A 20,886-nucleotide genomic window follows, 5' to 3' on the forward strand; every position below is an offset into this window, starting at 1 on the left:
CCCCCCCCCCTTCTCTAAGCTTTAGCCCTTTTGCTCTCCTGTTCTCCTTCCATGCTGTAATAAGCATATCCCCGTCTCTTTCGCCCTAATGCAGCGCCTTACCGTCCCTCTTCCTCCGTGTAGCTGGCGCCCCTCCCTCGCCGCATATCCAGTCTGCACAATCAGCTTTCTGCCACACGGTGGCGCTAACTCCTGAAGCAGCATCGGACAGAAGAAGATCAGGGTCCGCGATCTAAATGGTAGCAATATTAGCGCATAGACGAGATAAAGGTACCTGCAAATGTATACGCTCCTATTTTATGGCTGCCTTTCGGCATTTTCTGCATGTACAGCACGAGGAAACAGATATTGCTATTATTCCAGAATGTAACCTTATTGTCGAATTATTCGTAACGTAATCTCTGTTGTCCTGAGAGAAGGGTGTTAATGCATGCAAGGCCTGTGATGCGTTTGCTATGGAGTGCGTTTTAAAGTTACGGGGGAAGGTTTCGCTTTCAACAAGGAAAATTCAGGACCTTCACAGAAGGGATGCGTTATCAGTTGAAGGAAATAACATCCCATTGGCGGAACCCTAAACTATTTTGACACGTAGGCCCGTTGCCAAGTAACAGCTGTGTAAACAGGCGACAGTATAACAGCCGTTGCTAAGGAACAGCTGTGTTGACATGTTTCCCCGGCAACAAGAGAACACGCAACAATGTGCTGTCCGTACCGGGGCTATATAACGAGGACTAGTGAGAGTTCGGTTGTGAACCCGTGTGGAGGCGGGGTCGAATACCTCCACCGTGTCCCTGCGAGTCATAGGAGGCGACGAAAAGGGCCACCCTGTTCCTGGGGGATATAAATACGTGGACCTGGCCCTCCAGGTTGGGGTAGTCTTGAATCTGAGACAATAACATATGGCCATGACTCTCGCGGGACTCGGACCCGAGAATGCGCTGGCGAGGACCAGCAGCAATTGTAATCCACAGACCCGGCCTCTAATACGATAGGATGCCCCACATCAACAGTCTGACAGTAATACAAATCTGGTCTTGGGCTGACCGCCGGCCGTAACATAACTTTGATTTTGAGTAAACTGATAGTTGTTGTCATGAGAAGTGAGAAGCTGGTAGCTAAGGACGGGAACAGTTCGGAAACCCAGAGGAAGAAGGGGGTCCACTCAGCCTCTAACAGAAATGAGTACCAGGAATCTTCCTGGGGGTAAAGAGTGGCCAGCGCGTAAGATTGACAACCTTACCGCCGTCTGTGAGCCGATTGTCTAGAAAATGTGGGGGCCTCGACGTCTCACAACCCTATGGGCCTCCACGGCCTGTTACAGGGACAGCTTTACCTTACCACCTGATGATAAGCGTTGGCATCAGATACGGTGGAGTGGTATGGACTGGATTGATCTGGCTCAGGATAGGGACCACTGGAGGGCTGTTGTGAACATGGTTATGAACCTTCGGATTCCATGAAATATTGGAAAATTCTTGAATAGCTTCTCAAGAAGGGCTCAAATCCATGAGGTTAGTTGGTTAGATGAACTTTTTACGATCGGAACGTATAGTGTGTGACTCTTGACTAACTTCATGAATCTGAGCCCTTCTTGAGAAGCCGTCAGTTGTGCAGCTACTTCAGAATTTCCCAGCGTTCGATGGAACCCAAAGGTTCATTACCGTGTTCGCAAGAGCCCTCCACTTGTCCATAATATCCTGAGTCAGATCAATCCAGTTCATACCACTCTATCCTGTCTCTCTAAGATTGATTTTAATATTAATATTAATATTATTATAATATATTGTAACGTGTCGGCAAACCAGAGGAAGAATGGACCGCTACATAGGAAGTAACAATAGCGGCACTGTAATTCCAACAGTGAGCCNTATCCTGTCCCTCTAAGATTGATTTTAATATTAATATTAGTTATTTAATATTATATTATTATTATAATATTTAATATTATATTTAATATTCCCCACCACTATCCTGTTCGCATTCATCTTCTCCCCATTCGTGCTACATGCCAGCTCCCTGGCAACGGATTTATAACACAGGGACTGTAAAAGTTTCACTAAATTACACATTCCCAATATCGATGTACTAATGCACATGTATCGTCACACACTGCCTTCTGATTCTTCTTCTGGCCACAGTTTTGTTCCCTTGGAACTTCGGAACTCAAGTCAAGTCCCATTCCTGTATTCTCTTAAGTCCTCTACGCACGGACCACGCAAGGAAAACACAGCCCCTCTCTTTTTGCATGGCACACACCGCGCAGAACACACGTGCCACCTGTCAGACTGCGAGTTTATTGGTCCGCTACCAGCACTGGGCGTGGCGCGAACGACATAGAAAACACAGCCTCCTCTATTTTTGCGTGTTGGACCGTGTTTACAGAGCAGTTGCCTGGCAACGCGTTAATCAAATCCGTTAAAGTATGTGTTGGTAGTGTTTACAGACCGACATGTATCTTAATGGACGTATAAACGTAGTTCTGTAGGATAGTATGCAGTTTCGGATAATGAAGTGGGGAAAAATATTTTACTCTGATTATCGAAGCTGAAAATATAAAGTGGCTCCGCCTTAGTGAAAAAGCAGAACCAATCAGAGATGAGAAGGCGGAGTCAGTTTAGGTAAGTGTACTGCACCCTTATCTGCCACGAGGTCCCTTCTAGGGATGAACCTCTGAAGAACGGACTAATGGACCGGCAAAGTTACCAGTTAACTTCCATCTCGTGTGTCGTGAGTACTGACTTGTGACAGCACTTCTCGGTTTCGTTTCGGACATCAGTTCTGTGTCAAGGTAAATTGTACACGCTGCCAAAATGGCATTACTACTACTCACCCTGTATGACGAAACTAAGAGCAGAGTAAATGTAAGCAATGCAATAAAGAATCTTAAATCTCCAACCAAATATCGCTACATTTATTTTTCCGATAGAGGTCTTTGTTATTTTGCGTGTCGTATTGACCTTGGTCTTTCTTTACTGTAAATACAGTACTTCAGATGACGTATTGGGCCACATGCATAGTCATATAGTATTTGTTCATGTATTTCACTAGATATTCACCACACCGAAAAAAATGTATCAAATAATAAGTGTTGATGTTAATACTTTAAGCTCTTAATCTTTTATGTAAGTTCATGGAGGTAGGCCTAGGCCCACTGGGGCTGTAGTGCCAAGAGAAAAAAAAATCTTTTATGTTGAGTTGCCTTAAACTTCTCAATATTTGGCTCTGTTCGTGATGCCACAGACATTTTGTGTCACGTAGCAATTTCTACACCATGCAGCATTTTCTAAAACATCGATTTGAACATGTGTAAATTTGGAATTACTTATATCAATATGAATCAAAATGAAATTCGAGTGTCAAATTTTAATTACACCTCCAGTGCAAAATTTAATCGAAATTCGTTCAGCAGATTCTGAGATAAGCTCGCGTACAGACACTCGGACGGACCAACATAAATGTATGCAGAATGTATCCCATTAAACTATGCATTAATATTATGCACCACGTGAAGAGAAGGCGTAGTAAAACAATACGCTTATGCATGGCGGAATTAAGAACAAAATAAAATTAGAAACCACAGCTCAGATTCTTTTATTACGCCGTATAATTTTAAGAAACGCGGGTAAAACGTAGAAGATATTAAATTATGAATTTGTATTACTTTTTAAATAGTTCATTAAACTTTCAGACGTTTGGAATGATTCATAAAAGCATTTACAGTTCACGTAGCATTGTTCGGATTATCAAAACAAAAACAATGAAATGGTTGGGATGTGTAGCACGCATCATGCAATGAATAGCATCTAATGCATAAAACATTTTGGTCTGAAAACGTAAACCTTACATCACACTTACAAGCCTAGCCGTAAATTGTAGGATAATATTAAAATTTATGCTGATCAAATAGGATACGAGGGTGTCTAGACCATCTGAATGTAACTGACTCAGGATATGGGCCAATTGGAGTGTTTTCTATAGGCCTACACTATGATAAACATTCGTGTTCCATAAATGTAGGAATTTCTCGGCTAGCCAAGCAAACATCTTCCCCCAAGCAAGGTCCAGCACTTTGAAATTACATTATAGCTTACGTAGACCTGATTCATAGGTTTAGAGAAAAAACTGAAGTTCAGGCCAGTTTTAATTTAATATAAATTCATCCATTCGTCGCTGTACAAATAAGGTAAAAAGTAAAGTAAAGCTGTCCCTGTGCTTAACTAATTAAGCACTGCTTCAGAACGTATGGGGGAGTGGTTGAATAGATCCACGTATTCTTGACCTCTGCGCTAGTTGAGAGTGATCAGCTTCACGCCCCGGCCTCTTTACCCCCAGGAAAGATCCCACGGTACCCAATGGATAAGAGGCTAGGTAGGCCATAGAACCGGTCTGGATGCCTAGAGGAGAAAATCCTTGCCTGTACTGGGACTTGAACTACGAACCTTCGGCCATCCAACCCGTAGCCAGTCGCTATATCCACTGCTATCTCGGCTGTCGTCCAGGTACATGATCCATTAAGTAACGTGGAAGAGTGCCATAGCTCAGGCTTTGTGGTGAGCAAAGGGGCGCTGGAGTAGGTCTTCGAGTACTTCGGTTTCCACTGCCAATTCTCGTTCCACCAAATGCTCCACACTCATCATCTGTTTTCGAGCGCAGTTACAGTAGGCCAGTTAGTGGCCGACGTACCAACTGGATTCAGTATCACCCCACAACAGAAAACTAAAATAAAACATGTGAAAGTTAAAGCCAGTTTATTGTTGACATCTTACAGAATAGATTCATATATGAAGTAAGCTTATTTTATTCAAATGACCCATCCCATATGTGACTTTCAACCAGAATTGTGGGCCTCAAACAAAAATGAAAATCCGTGGTTTCAGTCCGCAAGTGAACTATACCGACCGAGCGACCGCCGCTTGTCGGCGAAGTTAGTGCCAATTTTAGCGGATAGAGGATGTCATGTGGCCAGCGCGCCGAATCCCCACGGCCGTTAATCTCGATTTTCTAGGCCGGAACCGATTTTCCTTGAAATAGGTCCCCAGTTATCATCACGAGGCTGAGTGGACCCCGTTCCAGACCCACTACTTCTCAGAAAATCTGGTAGCGCCGGGAATCGAACCCGGGAGCTCTCGATCTGTAGTCAGGAACTGTGACCACTAGACCACGGAGGCGGTCAGGATTATGGGCCTAAGTTTCATATAAGCGTATTTCTTATTCCTCCTCGTTTCGTAAATTTGTCCAAATCCCTTGGCCCAATGTCCAGACGTTCTCCTTTGAATTGTTCCCAGACACGCCGAGTCTGTGGTCTTGCCTCAGACTGAGGGACCAAGTTGCACCCATGTAGCACCAGTAGCTACAGCGGTAAGTCAGTCATCTGAGGTCTATGGGGCCTAGCGGAAACAATAAATATTTAGTCGCTCGTCCGCCAAACAGCACAGGACGATACATAATGACGGAAACACGTGATGTACAGCAACAGCTTCTCGTCACCTCACTGAAGAGGAGGGACCGCCAGCTGCTCTGTGAGGGGTTGCAGCTTACTAAGAAAGAAACCTAACCTATATTTTGTACTTTTCAGGTTCAGTGTGTTTGTGGCTGTCGGTGTTCAGCTACTTACAACGCTTAAAGTTTTCCACCGTTTTGGTAAACACTGCAGCTGTGATTAACCGTAACCAGTCGCTATACCGACTACGCTGTCCTTGTATTGAGACTGGTTACGTGCTGTACGACCGAGGGCTCGGAGTTTGACTCCTAGTAGGGTCAAGAATTTTCGCTTCTGCACTTCATCCAGACCGTCTCTGGTGTCCACCCAGCCTAGGTACTGGGGACAATTTCTCCGGGGGTAAAGCGGGCGGGGCGTGAAGGTGACCGCTCACCTCCGACTACTGCCGAGGTCAAGAGAACTTGGATCTATACATCCACTCCCCCATACGCCTTCATGGCATAGTGCTTAATTAGTTAAGCACAGAGACAACTTTGCGTTTTCTTCTTCTGTGTGTATGTCCCCATTTCTCCGCGGTTTGAACTAGAATTCTGTATAATTCCACGTACAATTTTTTTTTCATAGGGTCGGGTGAGACCGAGTGAACTTGGTGCGTCGGATACTAACTGGCCTCTTGTACCAGCTCCACGTGATAGGTGGGTATGGAGCATTTGGTGGAATGAGAATTGGCAGGGGAAAAGAAAGTACTCGGAGAAAACCTCTCCGGGGCCACTTTGTCCACCACAAATCCCACGTGACCTGACCTGGGATCGAACCCGGGCCGCCGCTGTTTGAAGCTGCCGGCTAACCGCCTGAGCTAGGCCGCACCATAGCTCAAGCTGTTAGTCGCTGGCTTCCCACCGCCGCGGCCCGGGTTCGAGCCCGGGTCTGGTCAAGTGGGATTTGTGGTGGACAAAGTGGCGCTGGGGCGGGTTTTGTCCGAGTACTTCGGTTTCCCCTGCCAATCTTCATTCCATCAAATTCTCCATCATCATCATCATCACCCGGGGCAAGTTCATTAGGCCAATTAGTGGCCGCCATGCTGAGTGGACCCAGCTGGACTCCACCCTCCACTAGCGAATTAAGAAAAAAACCCTGAGCTATGGCACGGCTTCTACATATTTGTGCCTGAGCATAACGTTATCCGTGTGTCTGTAATTTTGCCTGTTCTTTCCTTACGTACGTATCGAACTTATCATTCCATTCCGAGGACTATAATGAACCAGTATCACTTTATGATCTCGCTGCTCTCCTCTCCCCGAGATGAAAATAAAGGAAGCAGCGAGGGGAGAAGCAAAGGATCCCCCCTCGCGCCTGACCCCCCGCACAACAAGAATGCGCCTTCCAACACCATTTCTCTTTATTGCCCGCCGTTGGTACGGGCGAGGACCGTCGTTCCAGGCGTGTCATTAGTGGGGCACAGACCGCCGGAATCTCATCAAGAGCTGCCGACTGATCACTCACTCCTCAGACACACAGCAGTATTATCAGAACGAAGCCTCAATAATTGTCGGGCAGAATCCAGGAGAACAAAGACCACTTAGCTACCCTCCTCGTTGTCTTGTTGTGTTCGTGATGGTCCTGTGTGTTGATCCTCCACACCGCCCATAATGCAGTTCGAAAGGTGATTTTCGCTTCTATTTTCGAATTCTTATACCTCCACGGATTAGTCCTTGTGGCCTGTGCCCATTCAGAATTAATTAATTCCGAATTTTGAATCTTTTAGATAGTCGTTAGGACAACTTGGACGGGGGGTCACCCAGTCACAAGGCCGTTACCTACACGCAGAACAACATAAACACAGAATAACAGCAGACATTCATCCATGCCTCCAGTGGGATTCGAACCAGGATCCGAATGTTTGACCGGGGGAAGACATTTCGTGTCTTAGGCTGCGTGGATACTGTGATCGGTTTATTTTCGAATTATGGGCCTAATTAAGAGAAGTGGATCGTATGTTGAATTGTAGATTCAGCCCACTTTCTTCCTTCCCCTTGGCACTACAGCCCCAGTGGGCCTAGGCCTACCTCTATGAACTTCTCCGTTCACTTCGGTTTTTCTAGATCATACACATTCGGTAGGACTCCTTCGGCGGGTGATCAGCTCGTCGCAAGGCCTCTACCTGTACACAAACACAGAAAAACGCACACAACATCCATGTCCTGAGTGGGATTCGAACCCACGATCCCGGTTTCCAAGCGAGCGAAGACAGTGCATGCCTTAGACCGCTCGGCTACCGAGACCGGCTTCAGCCTACTTTGGTTTCCCACATATCCGACACAGTACGGAGGCAGAAAGAGCCTCTTCAGTGTTATCAGTTACAATGATAAGAGCAGGCCTAATTGATGAATGTGACGTCTCTCACTCCCTTCCTTTCTCTTATTATACATTTATTTCTTTGTTGCTCTCTGTTCCCCACACGCACACACAGAGGCAGCAAAACGTGTATGTATGCCTTTTCTTTTTTGTTTTGTTTTGTTTCTTGGGGTGAGATGAGACTGAGTCCAGTTGGTACGTCGGTCACAAACTGGCCTATTGTGCCAATCTCGGATGATAGGTGATGAGTGTGGAGCAGTCAGTGGAATGAGAGTTGGCAGGGGAAAACGAAGTACTTGAAAAAAAAAAACCTGTCCCAGTGCCTCTTTGTCAACCACGAATCCCACATAAACTGACCTGGGCTCGAACCCGGCGACTAACCGCCTGAGCTATAGGACGGTCTTATTTCTGCCTTAAAACGGCGGAAGGGAGACGTAAGGAGGGGGTGTTATTAACGTGTGAGTGGTCTGCTCCACGCTCCGGCCGCTGTACGCTTCAAGGTACATACCGAGTGGCGCAAAGACTGCCTCTGCAGATGAGAATGAAACTCATCTATGTGCAACATATCCAAGTATACGCACGAAAAAAATTATTCTGTTCAGTTGATCCGTTGCGCAGAAAAAATATATTTTCCATTTTGAATATTGGAAGTAGGCAATTTATTTACAATTCGGTCACAATTTTGGTCGAAACTGGTGCTGAATATGCCCTTCTCGTCAAGTTGGACAATGGCTCGAAGCCGGCTTGCCCCTTGGAGTGTGATTGGAGTTGTTATCGTGTGATTCGAGAAGCTCCGCATTTTCTGACCGTTGTTGTTCTCTCTGTTCTGTGTACACGAAACGCGGTAAGCAGATTGATTTAAAAGTGTAAAATTTGGTGGCAATTCTTTGTATTTGATAAATTCAACTGTAGCATGATCCGGTGCTTTCAAAAACCGGGCAATATGAACGTGAAATGCCTATTTAAAGAGTTCTATCTGGTGGGGCATAACGCCGTGAAGTTTCAAAGACAGAACAGTTCATAACCACCGCTGTCAGAACCTCAGATCCTACACAGCGCTGTACCACAGAAGACAGAACTCTTCATAACCACCGCTGTGAGAACCTCAGTTTGTGGTAGAAGGTAAAGTTGTCCCTGCGCTTAACTAATTAAGCACTATGCCATGAAGACGTATAGGGGAGTGGATGTATAGATCCACGTTTTCTTGACCTCGGCACTAGTTGAAGGTGAGTGGTCAGCTTCACGCCCCTGCCACCTTGTACCCGGGGAAAGAGCCCCCGGTACCCATTGGATAGGAGGTTGGGTTGACCCCAGTCTGGACGACTTGGAGAAGAGAAAATTCTTTGCCCCCACCGGGACTCGAACTCCGACCCCTCGGTCTTCCTGCCTGTAGCTAATCGCTATACCGACTGAGCTATCTCGGCTCATGAACTTCAGATCCTACCGATTTAAAACATTCAAACTGGAAACTATTTTTCCCAAACGAATCAATTGGATTGACTACAATTTGAATAGACGTAATTAGGTAAATTCTACACAGCGTCTTGCGAATCCTTATAATCTTTATTTTAACCGTTTAAGAAAAGCTCACTTTTTCGCCACCCGGTATATACACCATATAAACGCGTTGTTTGTATAAAGAAAGAAAGAAAGAAACACACGTTTGAAACAATTAAAGAAAACTTACACATGTATAAACATATGCATATGCTGGATATGAGGCCCTCGCAGTGGTGACTGTGATGGCGTGTTTTCTTGATTGTACTGCCGTGTAGGAGCCGATATGTCTGAGGAAAATGTCGCCTATATCATCAGGGGTGAAGAATAAGTCAATAAAGCTTTTTTCCTTTTCATTCTGGTGTCTTGTTTCGTTTACCCCTCGATCCCGAAGATGACGACAGAATGTGCCTTCGAAACGTCAGTTGATTTTCACCCTCCACACCATCGTTATAAGGATCCGGGATGGCGTAGTCGGTATAGCGACTGGCTATGGGCTGGACAAACGAGGGTTCGGAGTTCGAGTCTCGGTAAGATCAAGAATTTTCGCTTCTCCACTTCATCCAGACCGGCTCTGGAGTCCATCCAACCTCCTATACAATGGGTACCGGGTGCTCTTTCCCGGGGGTAAAGTGGCGAGGGCGTGAAGCTGATCACTCACCTCCAACTAGTGGCGAGGTCAAGATAATGTGGATCTATACATCCACTCCCCCATACTTCTTCATGGCGTAGTGCTTGATTAGTTAAACACAGGGACACCTTTACCTTACCTTACACCGTCGTTATATTCCAGGAGGTAGAACTCTGCGCGTAAATGTAATGGCAGAGTTTTGCTAATGTAATTTCCTAACCCAGGAGTTCTTAAAATTTGTGACCTGCTGAAATAACGTATGTGGTTACACATTCCCCCAATTTGTGCCGATGTCTACAGTCATTTTCTCCGGCTGCAGCTACGCTTTCCGACTGACTTGCCAGAACTGTTCGTGCACGTTTCAGATGTTGAGGACTGGGTGACCTGACGAGGGTGCGACCAGCCGCATGGAATGGTAGCAATATTGCGCAGGTTATGTGACACGACGCGCGTTGCTGTCCACTGCTACAAGTAGCGTAACTCGGCCCTTATTACGAGCAGGGACCTGCAACTCGTTAGTACTGCCACCTGCGTCAGGAGACGAGGGAAGCACTGGAGCCTCAAGGCCCATGGTGTCGGTGCTGGGCGATAAGTGTGTCTGTCAGGGGCGGGGAGAGGGCGGCTCATGGAAGAACTCTGCCCTGTCCGTCGTTAGGACATAGTAATAACACGGCCCTTTGCAAGCTTTTCTTTTCTTTTTACTTTCCACACATAGCAAGGGAGAATGTAGACAAGTTGTTCTGGATAATGTTAATAACGCAATGCAAGTATTTTCGTATTTTCTGTAAGGCTTCATTGCACAAGGAGCGTAGAATAGATGCATATTGCAGAGGCCGTGGTTCACAGTGCTTTAAACCTCTGAAATTTCTTTACAGATTTCAGTGAAATCGGATATTGTGTATATCTGCGTTTAAACTTAGACCTAGCGCACACATGCAATGTTTAGTTGGCCGATAGTTGTGCACGTCGCTGAGAAACATTGCGTTTAATGGGAGTGCGCACACATCACGATACTTGTTCCAACAGTCGGTGAGCATTTGGGTTCTACCTCAACGGCCCGCCGACCCAACTGTTGGTGATAACGCCGGGGTACATGAGCTGTTATTGGAGTGCGCACACATCACGATACTTGTTCCAACAGTCGGTGAGCATTTGGGTTCTACCTCAACGGCCCGCCGACCCAACTGTTGGTGATAACGCCGGGGTACATGAGCTGTTATTGGAGTGCGCACACATCACGATAGTTGTTTCAACAGTCGGCGAGCAGTTGGGCTCTACCTCAACGGCCCGCCGTCCCAACTGTTGGTGATAACGCCGGGGTACATGAGCTGTTATTGGAGTGCGCACACATCACGATAGTTGTTACAACAGTCGGTGAGCATTTGCGTTCCGCCTCAACTGCCCGCCGACCCAACTGTTGGTGATAACGCCGGGGTACATGAGCTGTTATTGGAGTGCGCACACATCACGATAGTTGTTACAACAGTCGGTGAGCATTTGCGTTCCGCCTCAACTGCCCGCCGACCCAACTGTTGGTGATAACGCCGGGGTACATGAGCTGTTATTGGAGTGCGCACACATCACGATAGTTGTTTCAACAGTCGGTGAGCAGTTGGGCTCTACCTCAACGGCCCGCCGTCCCAACTGTTGGTGATAACGCCGGGGTACATGAGCTGTTATTGGAGTGCGCACACATCACGATAGTTGTTACAACAGTCGGTGAGCATTTGCGTTCCGCCTCAACTGCCCGCCGACCCAACTGTTGGTGATAACGCCGGGGTACATGAGCTGCTATGGGAGTGCGCACACACATCACGATAGCTGTTCCAACAGTCGGTGAGCATTTGCGTTCCACCTCAACTGCCCGCCGACCCAACTGTTGGTGATAACGCCGGTGTACCTGAGCTGCTATGGGAGTGCGCACACATACAACTGGAAATCGGCCACGATTTGACCTTCAGTCAACAAGTTGTGTCTTTTCCTGCCTGTCTTCCAGCTCGCTCTAGTTCCTCTGGTTGCAACATGTAGGATCAAAGCATAGAAAAGCTTATAGAAAAAGTGGAGAAGCAGCCAGCTCTTTATTTAAAATCCCGTAAATAATATTGTGATACTGATCATAAGAAGAAGTTGTGTGTACCACTTTGATTGAAAAGTGGAATAGCCTGGCTCCTGAAGAGAGAAAAAATGTAATCATTATAATGCTATAATTAATGTAGGCCTATGTCAATTAAAACAAATAAAAATACAATTAAAACAACAGCGATTATTATAATAATAAAACTATGTAGCATACTTGGTTGAGGCACTATGCCACAAGCCTGAAGGTCGTGGATTCAAGTCCCGATGAGGTCATTGGATTTTTTTTCAATTGACCTAATCCTTCAGGCCGCAATATGACTCTGGAGTCGACTGAGCCTCTAACAGAAATGAGTACCAGGAATTAATTAAATAGTTTTCCTGGGGACTAAAGCGCGGCCGGCACGTAAGGCTGACGACCTTACCGCCATCTATGAGCCGATTGTTTAGATAATGTGGGAACCTCAGCGTCTCACTACAGGGATAGCTTTACTTTTTTTATTCTTATTCCCTTACCTTTTTTTTTTAATTCGCATAGTGGGGTGTGGAGTCCAGCTGGGTCCACCCCGCACGTCGGCTACTGATTGGCCTTTTGGACCTGCCCCGGGTGATTATGATGATGATGAATTTGGTGGAATGAAGATTGGCAGGGGAAACCGAAGTACTCGAAGAACACCGCTCCAGCACCACTTTGGCCACCACAAATCCCACTTGACCAGACCCGGGCTCGAACTCGAGCTGCCGCAGTGGGAAGCCAGCCACTAACCGCTTGAGCTATGGCGCGGCCTTTCCCTTACATTAGTGTTACACTCAGTCTTTCTTCGGGTGGTACAGCCAATCTCAGAAGTAGCAACAATTCATCAAAACTATCAACACCCATTCTGCAATAACTGTAAAATTTTGATGGGTATTGTCTCAGTTCGTGGTACAATGAGTAAAGTTTTCTTTTTAACAGACGCTCGCTATAAATAGGGTGAACCCAATATCCCCGCTTCCGCTTTCCATAATCCTAACAACAATGCACACTCTGCTGCTGTACCGTACACATCCACAGCTACGCCACTGACCGACTGCTCATTGGCGCAGTTGTGGACAACTTGAAACTGTGTGTGCGCGCACGTCCCTCGACAGTCGTTGGGCCTCCACGATCGTGCTCAACTATCGGCCAACTAAAAATTGCATGTATGCCCAAGGCCCTATTAAACATGTGTGATGATTCTGCTTTGCCAACTTTAGCGGATAGAGGGTGTCGCTTGGTCAGCGCAACGGATCCCCACGGCCGTTAATCTCGGTTTTCAAGACCGGAGCAACTATTTGTTTGAAATAGCTCCTCAGTTATCCTCATGAGGCTGAGTGGGCCCCATTCCACACCCACTACTTGTCAGAAGATCTGGTAGCCCCGGGAATCGAACCCGGACCTCTGGATCTGTAGCCAGGAAATCTGACCACTAGACCAAATTTGGCGCTAACTTTGCCGACAAGCGGCGGTCTCTCGGTCGGTATAGTTCACTTCCGGAATAAAACCACGGAGTGTATTCTAAGTTGCACTCTGATTGTCACATAAGCGTTTAGGGTTACTGCGTGAGGTAAAGTGTAGATGTCACTGCAGTCTGCAACGTCTGTTTGAAACGCTTTTTGGTACAATGAATATTTAACGAAATATGAGGAAAATTGATCCCTCACTGTGAAGAGTAGGCCTACTGTCTCCTGCGGCGTCACGCCATATTGTCTTACATATTCGTCCAAGTTTCGCAGGAAAGTGATTGCGTCATCGTCAGCACATAGCACATAAATCCTTACAGTCACCGCCCTGAGATCCCCAAATCGGCCACATGTCGCAATGTTCAATGTCAATTCTTTGTTGCGTTTGTATTTACAGCAATATAGGCCTGTTCACATTCATATCTGAAATAAAGGCTCGTAAAAGGCCTTTGAGGGCCGGTCACTTTAGCCGAGTGGTCTAAGGCATGCACTGTCTTCGCTCGCTCGGAAGCCGGGATCGTGGGTTCGAATCCCACTCAGGGCATGGATGTTTGTGTGCGTTTTTCTGTGTTTGTCTACGGGTAGAGGCCTTGCGACGAGCTGATCACCCGCCCAAGGAGTCCTACCGAATGTGTAAGATCTAGAAAAACCGAAGCGAACGAAGAACTTCATGGAGGTAGGCCTAGGCCCACTAGGGCTGTAGTGCCAAGGGAGGGGGGGAAGGCCTTTGAGGCATGCAGAGTAACAAAGGACATGATGTAGGGAACATGAGCACTTCATTGCAATTCACTGTCCATCTCTGATTCTGCAGATGCGTGAAAATCTTTGAGGTCTAATAAATAGGAGCAGATATGAATGGAATCCAGTCTGCGCGCCGTTTTTACTGGACCACGGTGACGGACAAGGCTTACTAATCTGCACTTCAGCTTAAACAGAGGGAGAAAAAGTAGTCACGTCAAGTTAGGTTAAAAATTACAGCATGTTGGGCGCTTACCCTTCATAAAGTCTTTCCGACTTCAGATTATCCCGCACCCCCCACAAAACACGTCAGTCTTCCAGGACTAACTTGGCGTCGGCCTGGCCGATATTTTTACAAGGCAGTTCATATGAACTATTGTTCAGAGCCGCCATTTTGCACACTGACATACTCAGGAAATGGAATGAAGATACACTTTATCCGTGGGTGGTTCAGTTGTACACACACAGGAAACAGACTAACTAACAAGCAAACGAAGTGGCTGTTTATACATCCAAGTATCCAGCTGACCGGTTGACTAAATAACTAAGCAATTAACTGAGGAACAGTTCACTAAGGAAGCCGCAACTTGGAAAACAAACTACAAAACCGAGTAACTGTCTGAGCGTAAAAACATTGGGAATCCATAACTGGACTCAAACAAGCAAAAGGGCTTATACTAGGGCCCTCTGCCAGAACGAAGGATCTGTTGAAATTATACAGAGACAAATTAAGATGGGTGGTAGGACTATATGCAGGACACTGTCACCTTAAATGACACTTTTTCAAACTGATATTGACAGACGACCCCACTTGCGAAAGGTCACTTCGTCATCTGGGTCAGTACTTTTATATGGAACCAGGTGACCACTATGACGCCCCCATAAACGAAGTATTTCGTGTAAGATTGATAAAGGGCTAAACAAAATAGGGGAAGGACAATACGTCACTGAAGGTCGCAGTGCAAGGGTCGGATTGATATGGCCCACCCCTCATACATGCATAACATTCATTCATTCATTCATTCTTCAACTGTCCGAGTGACTAACCGGTCATTCAAGGTGCTACATAATGAACTCAATACTCAAATAGCAACCAAATTATTTGTACAAATAACTGATCATCTGCCCAGTTGCTTACCGAGCTGCCAAACCGAATAACTCGAAGTCAACTCCCTGCATCTGCTGTTAAATTTGCTACTGAGTTTAACGATTTGTAATATCCGTACTTTAAATTGTTTGTTGCTGTGCCAAAGTAATTATATTTCGGCCACGGAATGGAACATATTAAACCACTGACAGGCAGACACACTTCGTGATCTCAAAATACTTATATAAAATTAATCAAAATATTTAAAAATAAATTCTTAAAAATTATGGAAAATCCGTACTTTCTGCAGATATGCGACGTAGGCTTACGGTAAAACCGTAACATTGCAATTAAGCGGTTAAAACGTGTCAAGGCCTTTGTCATAATATTTTGTCCACTGTTTACCTTACTCATTGATCTGAATTAACTGTATATACTGCAAACTAATTGTGTCAAAATTGTGGCAATGTTCCCTTCTGCAGATATGGGTCTGTTATACTGAAACAGTAGCATTTAATTTACGGAGTTGGGGCATGTTAAACCGTAGATGTTATTTTGTTTGCACCTACCCAGAACACATATTTAAGTTAAAAAAGATCGTCACCGAATCTCCAGTAACTGCTTGACTTCCTTGCAGTCAAATTTCAAATCAATCGAAATTCCTGAAGTTACTCGAACCGTGAACGTCTAGTAGCTGTCAAAGTACAAAATCAGTTATTAAGTTTAAATTTTACAAACTCGGTTCAGTTGTGTGAATATTTAGCTTTTTAAGACAGGAATCAGGTGTGAACCGTCGGTTCAGAGTGCAACGTCCATAGGAATGTCGCCTACAGCAGCAGAGCAAGTGTAAAGGATAATTAGCATGCTGCAGAGAGAGCTGTAAGCCAATCATGTTCCGAGATACAGGAAGTGGCGGTTCTGGAATGGTGTCAATTTGAAAGAAAGGAGGATAGGTGGAAGAAAGGAAATAAATAGAAGAAAACGAAGTTAGATGGAAAGAGATGCGAAGGAAACATTGTGGACAATAGGAACTTACTTACTGACTGACTTACACATGGAGCTGAGCCCTTCTTGAGGAGCCGCCAATTCTGCACCTACTCAAGAATTTCCCAGCATTTTATGGAATCCGAAGGTTCGTTACCGAGTTCACATGAGCCCTCCACTGGTCCCTGTCCTGAGGCAGATCAATCCAATCGATCCCATTCCATCCTCTCCTCTAACATCCATTTTAATATTTTTCACCCGCCTACGCCTTGGTCTTTCCAGTGGTCTCTTTCCTTCTGGCTTTCCCACCAATATCCACCTACGGTGTATATGTTGAAGAAGCTGAAGAAGCGGCCAAGGCCCAACAAAGGGATGTAGAGCCATAGACAGATAGACAGCCATAATGATTAAAGTTATACCCAATGTTGTTGATGTCTTCATTAAAGCGTTCAAAATTCTAAGGTACAGAGAATGCATGTGTCCTCTGATTCCAGGCTGCACCTTTCCAATCTTGTTATTGTCGTTATCATCGAGCAGATGGAATAAATTTGTTAAGGGAAGACGCAGGTCAATAACATATTTCTGTGTTGAATATTTTCATTTCTGAAAAATGGAAATCCACAACTGCAATTGTGTGTTGGTTTTCTTTGGCGTGGTGTTGAGCTCCTGCGTTGCAGCATCCCGAAACAACTAAACCGCATCGGGGGGTGGGGGGGGGTGGAGATCTGTCCCAGGGGACGGAGCAAAGGCAGACATAAAGTTGTCGTAAATACCAGACAAGATCCCGTAAAGAAGCAGGGAATACGGGAGAGGTGCGGCGGTGCTTCGGGGCAATTTGGCTAATTGGCTCCAAGCATAATGGTATAATATGTTGTCTGTTGGGTGTGGGGTTAGTTAGGAAGGAAAAGGGATATGGTAGGACTCTTTGCAGTACCACCTACCCTCCCCCCCACCTCTATGGTAATTGCAGTTTCTGCGGGACTGAACCATCGTCCATATTCTGTATTACATTACCGTCTCGTATTATCATGGCCTGGTCTGCTATTCTTCCTTTTTCCGTCTGATTTATGGACCATTGTCTTTCATTTGAGCATATATTTTGTGTCATGTGTCTGGTACATAGGTCCTATAAGGGCCTCTTGCCCTCCTCTCAGAACCCACGACTGTCGTTTCGTTTCCCTCTTAATGGACAGAGTGGCTGGTGTATGACGCAGTTCTCCCATATAGGTAGCAGCTTAAGTCTTTGTGCTGTACAGTTATCTCTTTGAGGCTACATGAGGCAATTTTTGTGCTACAGTTTATTATGATTGTTATTATGATGTAATATTTGTTACCTACTAGTAAAAAGAAAAACCATATAATCTTTCAGAAAACGAAATTTCTCTACTTAAAACGTGTACCTGGATTAAATTTGAATCTAGTTGGTATATTAATATTTTAATATGACGTTTTTAACGGTGCGCCTTACAGAATTACCACAGTTTAGAGTAAATCTTCTCCCTTTATGGCAGACTTGCGTGTTTTCTCGTGTACTTCGAATTACCCTGGAGGGCTTAGCCAGTAAAGTGACTGGTTAGGGGTTGGTTTGATTCCCGGATTTTTCTCTTCGCCACTGCCTTCAGACCGGCTCTGCATTTTTCCCAGCCTCCTGCCTAATTAGTTTTTGGAATAATTCCTCAGAGGTAAAGCGGACCGAGCATGAAGCTGACCTCTTACCTACATCTGGGTCCGTAGTTATAAATGCGTGAAGCTTTATATCTAGTCCCGTATACGCCTCCGCGACGAGATGATAACGTCTTTTTGCTTTTTGCCTTAATCGGATAGCTCAGTCAGCATAGGGACTAGAGTACATGCTAAACGACCGGAGAATCGTGATTCGATTGCACTCAGCTCCATTGGTGCCGAAGATTAAGAAGGACTGGAGTTCTACGTTCACAAGAATTCGGAGGCTCATGTTGAGTTGCTTTGCCAGCTTTTACATACTTACTTACTACTTCTTCCTGTTAAATTGACTTCAAACTAGATTTCATCTGCAGTTTTGGTATCCGCAGAGGCACTAGGAACTATCGGATATACCCCCGTAGTTGGTGAATTTGGTTTTGGTTTGTTACCTCAATCATTGTTTCTCAAACTGTTTTAGTTTGAGACCCCGTACCCATGTGAGCATGAACATTGGAGGCCACCAGCCAAATACAAAAACAAAATATTATCTAGCAGTTATCTCCTTTCGATGTGTTTATCAGTTGATTCAGTATTATTTTATCGACATGTTGTTTATTTAAGGTTAAACTGAATCCTGTAACTTTGCTGTCTCTCATTTTCCGGCGCTGGTATGAATGATTATCACCTTCAGAAAGGAGACACTCTTGTCAGGTGTTTCTTAATTTGTCAGTCATTTTGTGTGTCTGTTAATTTGATAATTTCGTTTCTGATTGATTTTAAGTAATTTAACGGACATACTTCAACCGAAGAAGTTGCGGACCTTAAAGTGAGATGGGAAAATTATCGTGAAAGAATATTAGGTAGAGATTTGTAAGGAGACGGTCTTAGCTTGTTACAAGAGTCGAAGTCAGGATAGTTGGTAAACCGGCCAGGTTCCTAATCGAGTTTACAGAATGCTGACATGCGGACCACGGATGTGCGTTTGTTGGTATTTTTGTTGTCTTTGCCAAAGCGTTAAGTTAGCTACGGAAAGTGGAGGGACATGACAGTATCCTGGTTCTTACTCTGGCAGTCCCAGGTTTTAGCCTCGTCCGAGAGATCAGATAACCTGATTGAGAATTTTAGTGATTTCCTTCAGTCACTCCCAAGAGCGTGTCAGAGTGCTCATGACTGCTTCCTTCCACAGTCTTTCCTATACTCCGAACTCCATGGCTCTTAGTCCGCAAGTGAACTATACCGACCGAGTGACCGCCGCTTGTCGGCGAAGTTAGTGCAAACTTTTGCGGATAGAGGGTGTCGTGTGGTCAGCACAGCGGATTCCCAAGGCCGTTAATCTCGGTTTTCTCTACCGGAGCCGCTGCCTTTCCATTCAAAGTAGTTCCTCAATTAACCTCACGAGTCTGAGTGGACCCCTTTCCAGACCCACTGCTTCTCAGAAAATCTTGTAGCGCCGGGAATCGAACCAGGGACCTTTGTATCTGTAGCCAGGAACTCTGAACACTAGACCACAGAAACGGTCATGTAGTATGTACAGTATGTGAAAGTATTATGATTGTGAAGAAAACGCGTATCTCGAAATTTTGACTGATTTACATGTCTTCAGCTCCTCTGAATACGAAAAAGTGATGCACATTTATCGGTTCGTGCTGTACATGTATGTACTTATGGATGGATGCGCACCTCGCTACTACCTGAAGAATTGGACGGGTTTTATTAAAATTAAGCATTGACGCATTTGTCGGACACAGGTCGGTGTCAGGTGAACACTAACATCCCAACTCCAAAAAGAGGAGCCCTTCAAATGTGCCTCAAAACACGAAATTGCGATTTTCTCGAAAACGGCCAGAATGATTTTCATTAAATTTCACTCATTCATGGACGCCGTCTCTCTCAATAAAACTGAATAGGCGGTATCTTCAGTAAAGTACAGGTACGCGCACTAAGGGTCCAGACACTTATCGAATTTGTGGGAACCTACTTTACCGGTCTGATTTCGTTTGTTGTCCTGTATTCAGTAAGCAACATTAATCGATTTCGTTTCCCAAGGTAAGTTAGGTTAGGTTAGTCGTATTTGAGATAAGTTGTGCAGTCTCTTAGTAGTGATCTTTATGAATTTGACTTTTTCCCCGGTGCTTGATTGTAGACAAACGTCATCACCTGGCAGCTAGACTCGAAGCCAGGACAACAGAAGACACAATAATGTATGTGCGTAAAGCAGTATACAGATGTCATCTGTTTAATACGAAAGGCTTGTGTTAAGACTCGTCGGTGCCCAGCTCGCAACGCGGCTAGTTGAGATAGTTCATAATACATTCTTTTTTATTATGCACCTCCAGTTACTTTTTTCAGCTGAAAGAGCTTTTTGCTCATGTATGAACGCTCCTATAAATTAACCTGCTTGTGGTAACGCTTGAAGCTGGAAGCTGTGCCATGTATGTATGGTGTATGCAAATGAATGCCCTGCACGCTGTCTGTTTCTCTCTTGTGCTGGAAATGCAACTAAAATATTTGCAGCCTTCCATCAGAATTTCTTTATTCTTGAGGACATAAATAAAGGCTTGAGCAAATGCGTTCTGTCTGGTTGGGAGTCCCCGCTGGGGGGAGGAGCCTGAATATTCCTCTAACCGGTTGTCCACCATTTGCAGGAGCAAAGACTCTTGTCACGTCTTCTTTGTTTTAACACAGAATTGCTTCAAACCAGAAGAAGAGAAATTGACTTCTAAGAAATATTCCAAACCTTCAGCTATTTCTTAACACTTATCTCTTTCTCTTTCCGTGCTTCCATTCTGTCGCCAATTTCTTCCTTCGCCTGATTATGTGCATTCCTTAGCCCGATAAGCATGTGTCGAGTGCTTCTCTGGACAATTCCGTCTTGGGAAGCAGAACGGCACATGTCTGGAGTGCACCTGCGCCGAGATTACTCTCAGGGTTCGA

At 45.2% G+C, this 20,886-nt stretch overlaps 1 protein-coding gene across 1 annotated transcript in view; it reads left to right on the forward strand.

Moving 5' to 3' along the window:
- Positions 1-20,886, forward strand: part of LOC111868199 (protein tiptop) — a 549,682-nt gene that overhangs the window by 490,033 nt on the left and 38,763 nt on the right. The gene's annotated exons all lie outside the window — the stretch shown is intronic.

This window comes from Cryptotermes secundus, unplaced genomic scaffold (assembly GCF_002891405.2).
Source record: "Cryptotermes secundus unplaced genomic scaffold, Csec_1.0 scaffold146, whole genome shotgun sequence".
NCBI classification, from domain to species: Eukaryota; Metazoa; Arthropoda; class Insecta; order Blattodea; family Kalotermitidae; genus Cryptotermes; species Cryptotermes secundus.